At 38.0% G+C, this 16,015-nt stretch overlaps 1 long non-coding RNA gene across 1 annotated transcript; it reads left to right on the top strand.

The window, feature by feature from the left end:
* Positions 1-4,434: 4,434 nt before the first annotated feature.
* Positions 4,435-6,191, top strand: LOC107128864 (uncharacterized). Its single transcript, XR_006696046.3, has 3 exons — positions 4,435-5,121; positions 5,225-5,314; positions 6,039-6,191. It is a non-coding gene; the product is annotated as an uncharacterized lncRNA (long non-coding RNA).
* Positions 6,192-16,015: the final 9,824 nt, after the last annotated feature.

The raw sequence follows: 16,015 nt of genomic DNA on the forward strand, positions 1-16,015 counted from the left end.
ATTAGTGATAGCCACTTTAATGCTATTTATTCCCTACTGATTAATATGACATTGTGTATTTTAATTTTATATATTACAGAAGCCAGTAAGACATTAGTATTATTGTTTTGTACATTCAGTATTCATTTTGAGACATCACATATTTACCATATTTTTTTTGCTCTTTACTCTTTTTTTTAATCTCTGTTCTTTCATCTGGGATAATCTTCTTTCTGCTTAAAGAATACTTTTTAATATATTTTTTAGTAAGTATCTGGTGACAAATTATTTCAGTCTTTTAGAATGAAAATGTCTTTATTTTGGCTTCATTGGGAATTAATTTTTTTAATTTGCCAGTTTGACAGGTGATAATGGTATTATACTGCTTTAATTTGCATATATTTTATATATTTACTATCTTTTTTCTTTCTTCTCTTGGGTACTTAATTTTTTACAAAGTTAAAAGCATCTTTTTTCTTTCCATTTCTTTTGTCTTTTTGCAGGAGAGGAGGAGAGGCTAAATTGTTTATATAACTGGGGTTAAAATACTATTATGATTTTGGTAACTTATCATGTGTTCATGCACACACACAAACATGAGACACCTGTCTAAGAGCTGCCTATGGCTAGTAAGTTAGCTCTTTATGTGGGCAAACATTTTGTTAACACCACCAAGACGTGTGAAACATTCTGTACAGTTATTTTGATTTCTTGGGACAAACTTTTTATTTCTGATGAAGCCTATCAGTTCAGAAGGATGTCTTGGTACCATAAAAAGACATCAGAAAAATTACAAATTATATTCAATATGTACTTTATTATTCTGTAGGTACAATAATGAAAGAAAACCTGGGTGACAGTCAACGTATAGAGCTAAAAGGGATCCTAGAGACAACATAGTTACTAACACCTAGGATTTCTTACAGCTTAAAAGAGGTACAGATCAGTTCTATCTTCTAAGACTTCCAAAATGTTAGAAACAAAGAAATACCTAAACCACCTTACAATATTTAGAACATTTTTTAAAGTTTGAAAATTTCAAATTAAAATTTAGTCAGCATACAAAATACAATGCGACATAATTACATTGGTCACAAGTTATAGTTTTTAAAAACAAATTATAACACCACATTACACAGGCAGTGAGTTCAGATGAGACACAAATTTAAAGTTTTGTGGAGAACGTTATCTATTATCCATCCTTGAGTATCTTTCTCTGATTACATATAAAGCAATACATAGGGTTCATGTTTCAGCATCTACACCTAAGACTGTAAAATCCTAGGCCAAATGACCCTCTTAGCCACTTTTTTTCATTTGACTGATGACAAAATGGAAGCCCAGAGGGTGAACTGCTTTATCCAGCATTGTTTCACTGAGTGGCAGAGCCCGGGCTGGAGCCAGAACTCTGAATCCTAGACCAATGTTTTCTCATCTGTGTGCATTCTCTCTCTTTCCTACAATGTTTCAGTAAGAGGAGCTCTTTCTGTTGAAATTTCATTGAAGAGAAGAGATAATCCTGGGCCAACAGAAATTCACTCCTTCAGTGAAATATTTTATTTTAAAAGTTACCTGAAAGTCTATGGTCATTCTCTTATCCCTCCTGCCCTTGTTTGAGTTATATATTGATGAATAACAGAGCACCCAAAAACTTAGTGGCTTAAAAAGATAATAATTTATTATTATTCACAGTACTTACATTAGGAATGCTGGTAGAGCTTATCTGGGCAGTTCTTCTGTTCCATATGGGGTGGGCTGGGCTGGGAGCTACAAGAAGATGCTACTTGCTTGTCCCACATTGCATCTCTGAACTTCACCATGTGTCCTTCTTTCTCCATGTGGTGTTTCATCATTTAGTATTCTGGCCCAAGCTTTTTTAGAGCGTGGCATCTGGCTTTCTACATTCAAAGTGGAAGCTCTTAAAGGCCTCTTGAAGACCTTGACCAGAACTGGCAGAGTGTCACCCCCAGCATATTCCATCAGCCAAAGCAGGTGACAGGCAGAACCAGATTCAGGAAAAGGGGCAGAGCATTTACCTCTTGGTGGTTGGAATGACATGCAGGTACAGGGTGGGAAGGAATGGAGGGAAGTCATCTTTGGATACTATTCACCACTCTCCCTTAGCACGTACTTGGTATTTCTTTTCTGAAGACCAGAACACATTGCTTCTTTCAAACTTGTTTTTATTTTAAAGCATAAATTAGAACATGAGTTGCACATATGCTTACCCACTTGGTCCTTTCCTTATTGACTAAAGATAGAACAGACTTGTTCTAAACAGGCTTCAGTTAATGCAAAGTATGTAGGCCACCCCTATAGAAACTTGCTTCATAATCAAGAATTCATGTAATGTTTTAGTTTTTCTTTTGCTTCAGCCCTCCTGCTATTAGCCAATAAAAGAATTATAGTTTTAATAACTAGTTGACACAGCTGATTTTATCGATTTTAATAAATAATCAAACATGCCTAAAAGCAAAAACATCAAACAATTGATTTAAATCCCTAAAACCTTGCCTGTGCTAATCATGAAACTCAGTTAAATGACTAAGATAAAAACAGATTAGTGTCATTAGGCAAAAAAAGAACATGCACCAATTACAGAATATAAGTCTTATCAGTTTGCGTAATGAAAACCTGAAATGCTAGATGAGCAGCTGTGCTCTCACACATTTGTGGAGTGTTTCAGACTCTTATTTTAAATAGTCATCCAAGGGAAACCAATAACCACAGCACAAGAAAGAGGAAGGGAATGTGCATTAAGGGCCTGCCCTTTCCTCATGGCGTTCTGTCCTTTTGTATTTTTCCTGAGCCTTATAAAGTTTGGCGAAGCTGGATACTAAGACTCACAGATGAAGTAAGTAGTCCAAGGACCTGCAGCTAATGACAGGTCGAAGTAGGATTTATACCCAGGTCTTAGTGGTTAACCAAGTCCATGTGATTTCCACCACTCCTACTTCTCAAAAGGGAATACAACCATAGTTTATCAGGAGCGGTGCTCCTTGGGTCAACCCTAAGACCTGTCCTGTTTATTGCCAAACCTTCGCCATAGCACGGAGGGGAAGATGGATGCTATTTTCACTGATGTCATTCTTGTGTCTTAGGGTTCCTGTTAAACCACCCCAACTCCCTGTTAATAACCTATTTGTAATTTCAGCATATTGTAATCTCTTTGCTGTAATTGTCTCCGGAGAGGTGTATGTGCCATTGTATTCGTTAGTTCTCATGGTGCTATAAAGAACTGGGTAATTCTTTACTGCTGCCCTAGACTGGGTAATTTGTAAAGGAAAGAGGTTTAATTGACTCACAGTTCTGCATTGCTGGGGAGGCCTCAGGAAACTTAACAATCATGGCAGAGGGCAAAGGAGAAGCAGGCATCTTCTTCACAGGGCTTCAGGATGGAGTGAGTGCAAATACCGGAAATGCCAGTCGCTTATAAAACCATCAGATATCGGGAGACTCACTCACTATCATGAGAACAGCATGGGGGAAACTGCCCCCATGATTCAGTTACCTTCACCTGGTTCCAACCTTGACTCCTGGGGATTATAGGGATTACAATTCAAGGTGACAGCCAAACCACATCAGCCATATACTGCCCCGGTTTTTATACTTTGGGGTATTACTCAAGGGTTCTTCACCTTTTTATACCCTTTTATTTTTAATTACTATAGACACATGATAGTTCTACATATTTCTGAGGTACATGCTATCATCTATTTTTTTTTGTAAAGTTTATTGGGACACCATGACTTTCATTTATTTATATATTGTCTATGGCTGCCTCTAAGGAAATAAAAAAAGCAAAAACAAAAAGTCTTCCACTTTCTTATGCAGAGTAATGCAATTTTCCTTAGCTCTCCCTTAAAACTCCATTCCAGGTCTCCTTTGAATTCCAAAGATTTGGTCAAAGCTTTGAAAATACCTATTGTTAGGACAAATGATGTTCTTAAATGTAGGGCCCTTCTTCTCAGCCCTAATATGTGGGTAAGGAGAGTTTGTTTTTTTAATTCGTCTTTCAGAATGTATAATTTAAAGCCAACTTTGAACCATGACTGCTTTCATTTAGTCCAAGATTTAAGAGAGTGAAGAGACTCCATAATTGTATGTGAGACTGAAATGAAGAGTTAACTTTTTTTTTTTTTTTTTTTTTTTTTTTTACTATGGAAGTGAAGTCAATTGGTTAAGAAGTGTCTGAAAACTGTGGGTATTTCAGTTCCATTTCTCTGATATTGTAGCAAAGAAAACAAAGATTGGCAAAATTCTATAATGCCATTCAAACATAGCCTGGGAGGGAATCCAAGAACACAGGCTCTAAAACAAATAAATCACTTGCTATTATGAAGTATGGAAAGCACAGTGATCTCAGACCTAAAGAAGGAAATAATCACTGCTCATACTGTGTTTGAAAACACAAGTATTAAAGAGAGAACTGTGTAAATTTACTCTGGAAGTTTCAGATGCAGTAAATACCCAGAGATGAATGCATCTGACAACCAGAAATGGCAATGCTGTGAGTTAAAGGTGATAATGACCTTTAGGCCAGAAGAAAAAGGGATAATGGTGTGAATAGTCTCAACCCCTTTCTCTAGCTCCCTCCTGGACTCAGCAGGAGTGCCTTCTGGTTCCAATCCATGATCCGGAGCTGGAGCAGAGAGATGTGACTCAAAACTGAAATCATGAAGCTTGAAGTTATTTTCAAGCAGCAGTGTCTGTTGGCCCCTGGGGAAAGTATATGGGAATCAAAATAATGGCTCCTCAAAGATGTCCGCATCTTAATCCTTGGAACCTCTGAGTATATTACCTTTACAAGGGAAGGGGGACTTTGTAGATGAGATTAAGAATCTTGAGATGGGAAGTAGTTTTTTTGTTTTTTTTGTTTTTTGTTTTTTGGATTATCCAGGTGGGCTCAATGTCATTACAAGGGTCCTTATGAGGGAAAGAGGAAGCCACAAGGGTCAGAGTCAAAGGAAGACTTGAAGATACTACACTGTGGACTTTAAAGATGAAGGAAGGGACGAAAGCCAAGGATGCAAGAGGCCTCTAGAAGCTAGAGAAGGCAAGGAAACAGATTTTCACCTAAAGCTTCCAGAAGGAACACAGCCTTGCTGACCCACTGTGATGTCTGACCTCTAGATGTGTAAGGTAATACATTTTTGTTTTTCTAAGGCACTAAATTTGTGGTAATTTGTTACATCGGCCATAGAAAACTAATATAACTACTTGCCCCTTTTTATTCTACTACCAGGAAGGGTCTTTGACATGACCCAGTGAAATCAGAAGACATGAATTGGGCCAGACTGTAGAAGGTGCAACTTTGAGTGTGATGTAGACAATGGTGAGGCTTTGCTGTGCAAAGTTTTCTGTTTCTTACCTTTGGTTGTCAATGGGAAGTTCTCGTACATAGATAGGTTGGTGTAAGGGTCTTGGGGCCTCTTCTACCTTACAAGGAAGCACTGTTCTTCCTTTTTATCTACCCTAAAAGGCTAAGGAAAGAAGAAAACTATGATCAATAATCTACTATCAAGTTTGTAGACTCTGGAGCAAGATCATCTAGTTTTGAAACATACTTGCTGTGTCATTTTAAGCAAAGTTAATTTTGGTTTTCCCATTTTTGAGAAAAGGATAAAATTAACTACCTGTTCCATTATTTAGGTAAAACACTTGAGAAGTTTCTGGCATATAATAAATGTGATCATGATAATGATGATGTTGATGATAATGATGATTTTAGGTTCCTAATTTGTCTAGGTTTTGACTCTGGCTTTGTTATTTTTAGGTTTGTAGTCTTGCATAATTTTTTAAAGTCTGAATGAGTTTCTTTTTTTAAAAAATTATAAACTAGAAGCAATAATAGTAGCCTCCTCAAAGGTTGTTATGAGGAGTAAAATCATACATATAAAGCATTTGGCACATACTAAGTGCTCAGTAACAGTCAGTCATGTTGCTTTATGAATTGTAGTCAGTGGAGCTCCAGGCAAAGGAGGCCAGTACGTGAGCCTCCCTGGGATGTAATTATTCTTCGTCTTCTTTCATTCAGCTTCTCCTTCTCTTTCCTTCAGGATAGTAAGACTGAAAGTCTCAGAAAGGCACTGTTACATTCTTATTCCACAACCATGCAACTCAAAACTGGGGTCCTCAGCAGTGAGCGAGGGGCGAGAGAAGACACTGTATAAACATGGCACATCCTCCTGGAAAGTCAACTTTACTCAAAGGTAAATAATTTAACATATTTTTCTTTTTAAAACACACATGGATGTATTATGAAGGAGAATGCAAATTTTGCATGAATTTTTAAGAATAGGAGTGGATTATTCAGCCACTTTCTTACTGCAGCTTTAGAATCCCAGCTCAAACTAGCTGAAACAGAAAAGACACTACTGTGCCTGTAAGTTGAAACTTTGGAGGGATATATTTCAGAGTTGTGGCTAGATCCGAGGGCTCTCTCGAAAACCCTCTGTGGAAAAAAAAAAAAAATGCTTCCTCAAGTCCAGAAACCAGAAGCTCAGGAAATTCTTGCTTGGTTCCTCTTATTAGAGGCAGAGATGGGTCAAAGACCTACAGGGTAGAGTTTGAACACTGTCATCAGGACTCTTTACTTTGCCATCTTCCAAGTCTGTTCTCCTCAGCATTGGTTTCATTTACAAGAAGGCCATCTCTGCCCTTATGGCAATGTTGGTCTTTACTCCAGGCTTAAGACCCTTACTATCTACTATTTCCAAAGCAGAGAGAGAACTTCCCACACCTAGTGACCTGTGACACAGGATTTTATCCTGAGGACAGAGGGAATTCAATTGGCTAACATAATCTGCCTTCCACTGGTGTAAGAATGTCTGGACTCTTTCCTTCACCAACCCCCAAGACATGGAGGCATCTAAAAGATAAATAAAACTTGCTGACTGACTGAAGGAGGTAGAGGGGATTTCAGGCAAAATCAACCCTGTTTACTAGGAGGAGACTTCAGAGAAGTTGTCTGCTTCTGGAGAGCATAGTCCCTGATTCCTGAAGACATACATTTATTCTTTTATTCAATATATTTGCCTACAGGCAAAACAAAACCATTACCGTTAGCCAAGTTCACACATTTCAACCAAATCCATATGCATCGGATCTGTTCTGTAGGTTATGGGTGAGCATGAACATAGAAAAGAGGCACTTGCCTGTGCCTGTGCACTTCATGGAGTTTGAAAAGGGGCCACTTATGGAGAATGTCTTTAGGGACAGAACAAATCACCCTGTCTTTCCTCCAACTCTCAAAGTAACTTCTGGCTTTAATCCTCAAGTGTCTACACTGGAGTTTAAGAAAAATGTTTTTCATAGAATTCAGGTGTATGATACTGCATGAGTTGTCCATCTTTGTATATATCTCAAGACTTGTGGTGTTAGTTAAAGATTCAGAGTTCTGTGTCCTGAACAAGCTTCATACCAGCATTACTAAGGATGATTATGGGATTTTAAAATTCTTTCCTTAAATAGATTTTATGAACTTAGGTTACCAAATCAACATAAGTTAAGACAAAATGAGCAAATTTAGATGTAAAACCATCTTGGGGCCGGGCGCGGTGGCTCACGCCTGTACTCCCAGCACTTTGGGGGCCCAAGGCGGGCAGATCACGAGGTCAGGAGATTGAGACCATCCTGGCTAACATGGTGAAAGCCCATCTTTACTAAAAATATGAAAAATTAGCCGGGCGAGGTGGCGGGCGCTTGTAGTCCCAGCTACTCGGAAGGCTGAGGCAGGAGAATGGCGTGAACCCGGGAGGCGGAGCTTGCAGTGAGCCGAGATCGCGCCACTGCACTCCAGCCTGGGTGACAGAGCCAGACTCCGTCTCAAAAAACAAAAACAAAAACAAAAACAAAAAAAAACATCTTGGCACTTTCCTCAGCATTTTGGGGAAATGCTCTGTGATTTAAAAAAAAGTACTGGATGGCCAGAAGTGCTGTTCTTAGGAATTAATATTCCACATTAACACATTCAAGGCTCTGAGAAGTCTTGCAGTAAGGAACTCCATTTGGCTTTGTTTGACAGCCTTTCTCACACTTATTGGCAGCTCGGATAACAACTGTCAAAATTTGGTGTAATGTGAGTTCTCTGAGTACTCTCTGTGAAGAAATGCTTCTTCAAGTCCAGAACCCAGAAGCTCAGGAAATTCTTGCTTGGCTCTATTTTCATAGGCAGAAACGATCCAAAGGCCATAAAGGTAGAGTTAAAAATGCACTTGTGCATCACAGCCAGAGAAATGATGGTGTTCCTGCAGCATATGAGGGACTGGGCTGAGCACCAATTGCAAATATGTGATTAGCCAAATCCCCAGGTGAATCTTGCAGAAAAGAATACTAAATATGGATCTAAAAGTCATGTTTTTTCCCTTTTATTCTTTCCTTTAACCCTCTCTATCTCCTCAATTATTTTTCCACAATCAAGAGCTAAGAGATTAAAACAGGAAGCAAAAATTCAACAGGAACATGGGTCTTCAGCCACCCTAGACAAAAGAGTACAATTTTTGACCTCTCCTAGGAAATGACAAAGGAGCTGAAATTATCCAAATGCTCTGGATTTGCACTGATTTTCTCCTATTAGTCTGCCCACCAATATGGAGACTGTGGCATCTGTGGTAGTGGCAGATGAGTCAACAGAGCCAGGCCTGGCTGCAGGCAAACTTGTCAAAGAGGTGGTGGTGTTGATTACAGAGTCTTCCGCTCCCTGTGCAGCGTGGGACGGCAGAGCCTGAAAACTTCTCATCCTCCATGGCTGTCATCCACACATTTCTCTTCGCCTTCTAATCATCTGATTGAGCCCACTTGGATCTTATTCCTTTCCCATTAGCTAATGAGAATAGTAACAATAAATAATTAATAATGATAATAGCAGTAGCAACTACTGTTGATTGAGCGCCTTTTAAAATTCAGGCATGATGCAAAGTAAGCCTTTTATGGACATCATTCCACGTCATCTTCCCAACAACTATAGGAAACGTGCATCCTTATATAAACATACCTTGTTATTTACCAATGAAGGAATGAGATTTAGAATGTTTAAGCAAGTGTCTTAGTGCCAGAGAGTGAGAAAATGGCAGAACCAAGTTCTGAAAGTGTTTATAATGGTGAATGAAATGAAATATTTGTATTCTAGCAGAGGCCCTCTGGAGATTATGATGCCATAGCTTCAAGAAGGGAGTTAAACGTTGGAATTTTATTTTCCATGGAAAGTGACTTTAGAGCGTTTCCTCTTTTCACCACATTGGCTGTTCATGGAAAACATTCCCTCTGTGTGTGTACATTCAGGGTGGGGAGGTGGGAAGAGAAGGGAGGATGTGAGACGTGAGAAAACCTTTTTCAGTAAGAGGCTACCAAAACACATTTCCTGTCATAATTAGTGTAATGAGTTCTCATTTTCAGTTAGAATATATTTTTCATATTAGATTTTCTTTTATTTCAGTTTGATATGTTTACTTTTCAAGAAAGAAGCCAGCATATGGCCTCTGTTTCAGCCTTGTTAACCTTTTGCTGTTTTTATAACTGTTTACCTATTTTTAGACATTTTAGTCAATGAAAATGATGAAGTTCATCCACTTATAAAATAAAACATCTGTGGCAAAATGAGGAAGTGGCAAAATGCTAAAAGAGCAGTCAAGAAAAACATAGCTTGTTTAAATAATGCCAAATGTATTTCTACTAGGCCTGATTATATTTAGTTTTTTCACTTTTCAAAACCTCGCTTTGGTCTTCTGTAATTAATTGTCTTTAAGGATCCAAATCATTTTCAGTGCAACGGCTCAAAGAATTTCTCAGATTGTGGTGATATTAACAGGGAAAAACAACCATCATCATTATATATTTTATTATTTTGGGATTGTTTTCAAGCCACCAGAGTAATTGGACTGTAGCCTGTTTCAATTAATAAGGTTTTTAAATGCATTTGTACAAATCTGTTTTTTTGGAAGCAAAAATCTTGACTTAAAAAAACTTCCTTGCAGCTGAGACTTATTGCTATGCATAGATAAAACCTGGGGGCCATTTCTTTTTCAATAATTATTTTCAAAGAAACCTATGAAATCTTCATCAACATTTTTAAGAAGTAGTTCTTATCAAGGGGAAGAAAGACTTTGAGATCTAAACCTGCTTAGGCACCAGAACGGAGGTGGTAGGTGACAGAGTTTTACATCACCTGCTGAGTGTTAGTAGTGCTTGCTGGAAGGCAACATCTTAACGAGAAGGGCCTTTTGTTTTTTTACCAATTTAAAGATTTTGTTCCTCCAATAATCTGTTGTCCTTGAGTTGGGGCTAGAATATACGGGGATTTCTACAAACCGATTCTCCACGGTAATTCAGGGGATTCAAATGACAATATGATATTCCCCCAACAAGCCCCAAAAATGTACATAATTTGATTTCATCAAGAAATTGTATTGTGATACTGCCAGTAGAGAAGAGAGACAACCGTCTCTCATGTTTTTTGGTTCTTTTGCTCTCTCAGTTGGGAACATTTATGGAACTAATTTTATTTCGTATTGCAAAATCTGTGTAGCACTCTGACTTGTATCATAAATTCCAAAGGCAATTCTAATTGACTAGATGAAATAAAGTCCCTTTGGACTTAGCATCTTATCATTTCACCATGTCTTTTTGGGTTGTTTCTCAAGAATACCATTAAATAATTCACTGATTCTGACCAAGTTTGGTGCACAGCTAAAGGGCCTAAGCCATTCTAAAAGATTCAAGTTCCATGTGGTTTGATTTTCTCATTTTGAAACAAAATATTAGCTGACACCATTTGCAAGTGGAATAGCTCTGCCATGTAAAAATTGTTTTTGTTATCATTTTATTCTGGGGATGAAGGAAAGATTGAATGGATACATTTCTTGTGAAGAAAAAGTTGGGTTGGAATTCCATGTAATTGCCTTGAATTAAGATAATGGTTAGAAGAATTGGGTCCAAATTTCCTGTTAATACAGCATTCCACTAGACACTAAAACATCGCTATGACTAGAACTGCAAAATCTCAACTCATCTCATAATCTCTGCTTTGAAGTTGGCTTCTTAAAATTCATTTTAGTGAAAAGTACAAATAATTTCCAGTCTCTAAGACTAGGAATCTTATGTTTCTTTATTTCTTTATATTCTTTCTTTTATTTAAAATATGTTTCCTTTATTTCTTGTAGTCATGAATTTCTTAGTGTGTAGCTATTACCCATGCCACTGTTCAAAATTAACATCTGGGAGGCAGTGTTCATAGTAAGTAAAAATGTGAATCCTAACTCTGCTGTAACTTCTCCTCATACTTCTCCTTGACTCAGTTAACTATTGGTGGCTCTCATTTGTCCACTATCAGAAATTTAGCTGCATCTGCTTGTTGTTTGAAGCAAGGTATCATCTCTATTTCCAGCTCTTGCCATGTCCATTTCTTTTGTCACGTGTATGTATTCCAATAAAACTTTATTTACAAAAATAGGCCTGGGTCAAATTTGGACTGCAAGCCATAGTTTGCCAACCCGTTATTGAGTCTTACAACCTACACCATGTCCATTTCTGTCTCTGTCCTTCTGTTCATATTGAGCCTTCCTCCCAGAGTGCCCACAGTTTTTCCTTCTGCCTGTCTCCAGCTGACCTTTGTATTCAGGTTTGGTGCAGCTCTTCCTTCCTATCTTTTTCCTAACCACTGTACTCAAACTGGTCTATCCCTAATTTCGCATCTGCCTCAATCAGTAACAGGTCTATGCAATTCCGCCTGGGATTACACTCTCATTATTCTGTCTGTCTCATTTCCTCAGTTAGATTGGCAGTTCTTTGACCCAAAGAACAATGTCTCACATTTCTTTTATATTTCTACAATAAGTAGCACAAGTCTAGACATATAGTGGAAATGGAACCATTGCATGCTTTTCTCTGATATACGATGATAAAAGCATGATAGTTTCCTATGATTTTTCATTATTTATCTTCTCTGTTTTTATAAATCCACTTCTTGTAGTTGTCACAAATTAAACATTAGGCAGACGTATAACTTCTGATTGGAATAGAAACTAGTAGATGATATTAGACCAGCAGTACCTCAAAAATAATTGTAAAATTAGCTGATATTTGTCAACAACTCATCATATACCACCAAATGAAATGTAGGATTTGAGAAAATAAGCTGTTTGCCCAAAGACACAGAGCTAGTAAGCAGCAAAGCCTCTGATGCCAGGAGACCCCTCCCAGCCACCATGCTTTGCTGCCTCTCAGCTGAATTTTGCTTCCCCCAATCTGTGGTTCTGCACAAGGTCCTTGAAAGATTCATACGTGGAAGAGGCAAAGGAAAGCATTAGAATTTTAAACCTCAACGTAGAAGACCATCATTTAGGCTGGTTCCAAGAAAGACTTTTTGCTTTGTTTTCCAGAGATAAGAATCTAAACCAAATAATCTATTTCCTCCTACCTTGTGCAGATCTTGGATCTTAACATTGGTAGCGAAATGAGAGATGCAGAGGGAAAGGAGTGAGAGAGGCAGAAACTCATTTGTTTGATTCCTTGGGGCTGTTTAGTCAATTGTGAGAAGAGGTGGAAGATGACCTAAGACTGCTGAGGTCATGAGCTTGCCCCATTCTTGCTGAAAGGGGAGAAGAAGGGACTGGAAGAGGCCTTGAGCTTCCCATAGACAACACCATTGTCTGAGATCTACATAGGTACAAAGGGCATGTTATTTTATGATAAAATCTGTGAACTCCAGAATGTTTGCCAGTTGGTGGATGTGATAAAGTCTGAGGCATATTGTCACTTAAAAGAATCTAGAGAAAAAGTTATTTTGGAATAAATACCATAGTTTTATGTTAATGCTGAGTCTCCAGTTGTTTTATGTTTTTATATTTTTATTTTTTTTGAGATGGAGTTTCATTCTCCTCACCTAGGCTGGAGTGCAGAGGCGCAATCTTGGCTCACTGCAACTTCTCCCTCCCGGGTTCAAGCGACTCTTCTGCCTCAGCCTCCTGAGTAGCTGAGATTACAAGTGCCTGCCACCACACCCAGATAATTTTTGTATTTAGTAGAGAAGGGGTTTCACCATGCTGACCAGGCTGGTCTTGAACTTTTGACCTCAGGTGATCCACCCGCCTCGGCCTTCCAAAATGCTGGGATTACAGGCGTAAGCCACCGTGCCTAGCCTGTTTTATGTTAAGTAGCTAACAACCATCTTAAACCATAACGCCTATTCCCAGAAAGAAGTCAGAAAATAGGAAACAGAAAGATGAAGACCCTTGAACAACATGGGATTTTGGGGCACCAACTCCCATGCAGTCGACAATCTGAGTGTAGCTTTTGACTCACTACAAACTTAACTGCAATAACCTACTGCTGGCCAGAACCCTGACTGAGAACATACAGTCTGTTAATACATATTTTGTATGTTATATGTATTATATACTGTATTCTTACAACAAAGTAAGCTAGAGAAAAGAAAATGTTATTAAGAAAATTGTAAGGAAAATATATTTGCTATTTGTTAAGTGGAAGTGAATCATGATATGGTCTTCATTCTCACCATCTTCATATTGAGTAGGCCGAGGAGGAGGAGAAAGAGGAGGGGTTGGTCTTGTTGTGGCAGAGATGGAAGAAAATCAGCATATAATTGACCCATGCATTTCAAACCTGTGTTGTTCAAGGGTAATGGAAATGACAAACGGTGAAATTTTCGTAATTTATAAAAGTAAAAAAAGAGAAAATAATTTTGGAAAATCATTTAATGACACAATGATGTGTTTCTTCCTTAGATATTTTATTTTGCTAAGGTGCTAATTTATTTTATGAAAGGAAATAATGTCACTGGAAAATGATATTTACTGCTGCTCTCCAGACATTGAATATATTCTGTTTTAACTTCTGAGAACAGGATTTCTGATTTCAGGAACTAGTGTTCCTGATTTAGTGTAGTTGTTAGCCAATTGAATATAAGACAGTTTGAAGGTCAGGAATTTATTTATTTTATTCGTTTTTTTTCCATTCCTTCCTCCTTTCTACTTTTTCCTCTGTTTCAGTCTTTCTCACTTGCCTCTCTTTCTGCCTCTATGTTTCTTTCCTACTGAAATCAAGATTTCCTGCTGGTTAGTAAAGCTTTCCCAAATAGCAGAGGGTATTGGTTTAGATGACAGACTGCAGAAATATTGAAGACATATCAAGTCCATGATCACCACAGACAAGTGGTCTAGACTAGGATTTTTTTTCTCTGTCCACAACATCCTGTGGGAGGAAAATTGTTAAGATCACATAATATGATAATCTTATGGTAGCCTGAGAGATGCTGATGGAGGCTCCAAGTCTCTTTAGAGACTCATGTTGATGATCATGCAGTAAAAGGAGCCAGAGTCCTCTGAGTTTACCACACTAAGATTCTGAACCGGTTGGCAATGTCAACATGCCTAGTGGAAATATATTAATTGGACATAATTGTGTGATGGTGCAAGCATGACATTGTATCCTATCAATCTTTTCTTTTTCTCTTAGCTTAATGAATATTGATTAAACCCAGTTAAAGAAGCATCCCCGGATGGTGGAATAAGGCAACAAATTGAACTGGGACATCCTTTTAGCACTGACTCCTTGAGGCTCAGTGCTTAAAATGAGGAAGTAGGGCCGCTTCCCAGACTATACTGGGAGTTTGTAAAATGGGTTCTTTAAAACCATCTTAACAAAGAAGTCTGTGACCCTGCAGATCATACTCCTATCAATGAATCAGGACATTAAGGCATTTTCATTTGCTATAATTTTCTTTGAGGTTGAATGTTCATAATGATTTATTTCAGTAGTTAGCTAAAATATTTGTGTCCGATTTAGACAAAGTAATGGAGAGGGAAGCATCCTGGACTTTGAAGAATGGAAATGGGAGAATTGAGCTTTAGGAAAAATGTATCATCAGCCATGTAGAAAGTGAGAATTTGGTATAGACTAATTAATTGTGACTCAATTTTTGTTCTAATGCCCTTGAAGACATCAGATGTTAATCTCCTTTCTCTCTTTTGGAGAATCTACTGAAAAATTTAAGTGAGCAAGAGGTGGACTGAATTAGAGTTTTCTTGAAAGCCGTGACTGAAATTTATCATCAAGCTTATGCTAGGTTATCTCTCAATGCACCAACCCACGCATTTTAGACACCTTCCCTCTTTGTCATCAAAAATCATTTTAATGTCATGAAGAATCATTTTACTACATCAAGCAAGTTGTAAAGATGGTTATGAGGGTTGGAGTAGGTTGATAGCAACAAATACTGGTTTATTTTAGAATAACACTACCAAGGTGGATTTATGCATTTATTCTCTTACACCAAATCTATTCTTAGGCCCATTCATCCCCAGATGTTGCCATCTTAGAAGCCATACATCATCAGAGTAAGGTGCTCCTATAATGTATTGCACTAATACATTGTGCGAAGGACAGCACTGATGATAAATTTCTTAAATGATGGTGCTGTCTAAGGCTAATGACTCTAAGAGCAAATGCAAGGTAATGCAGTGATTTCTTTTCGGGCCCCAGCAAAGAATACAGAAGACATCTCAAAGCCATTTTCATTTGGGGGTAATATTGAAATATACAGTATTTAAAAGGCCTTTGCAACATACACTTAGGCAGTATTAGGGCAAATGTGAATGGCTTTGCATTTTCAGTTAAAAGCCACTTAATACTTTACCTCATCAAAGTCCCTTCCTTCCTTCCTCCCTTCCTCCCTTCCTCCCTTCCTCCCTCCCTCCCTTCCTCCCTCCCTTCCTCCCTTCCTCCCTTCCTCCCTTCCTTCTCTTCCTTCTCTTCCTTCTCTTCCTTCTCTTCCTTCTCTTCCTTCTCTTCTTTCTCTTCCTTCTTTCCTTCCTTCTTTCTTTTCTTTCTTTCTTTCTTTCTTTCTTTCTTTCTTTCTTTCTTTCTTTCTTTCTTTCTTTCTTTCTTTCTTTCTTTCTTTCTTTCTTTCTTTCTTTCTTTCTTTCTCTTTCCTTCTTTCTCCTTCCTTCCTTCCTTTTTCTTTTTTTTTCTCTCTTGTTTTTCCTTCTCACATTTTAGACAGCTAAAAAACACCTTAAGT

The sequence above is a fragment of the Macaca fascicularis genome, chromosome 2 (assembly GCF_037993035.2).
Source record: "Macaca fascicularis isolate 582-1 chromosome 2, T2T-MFA8v1.1".
In the NCBI taxonomy this organism is placed as follows: domain Eukaryota; kingdom Metazoa; phylum Chordata; class Mammalia; order Primates; family Cercopithecidae; genus Macaca; species Macaca fascicularis.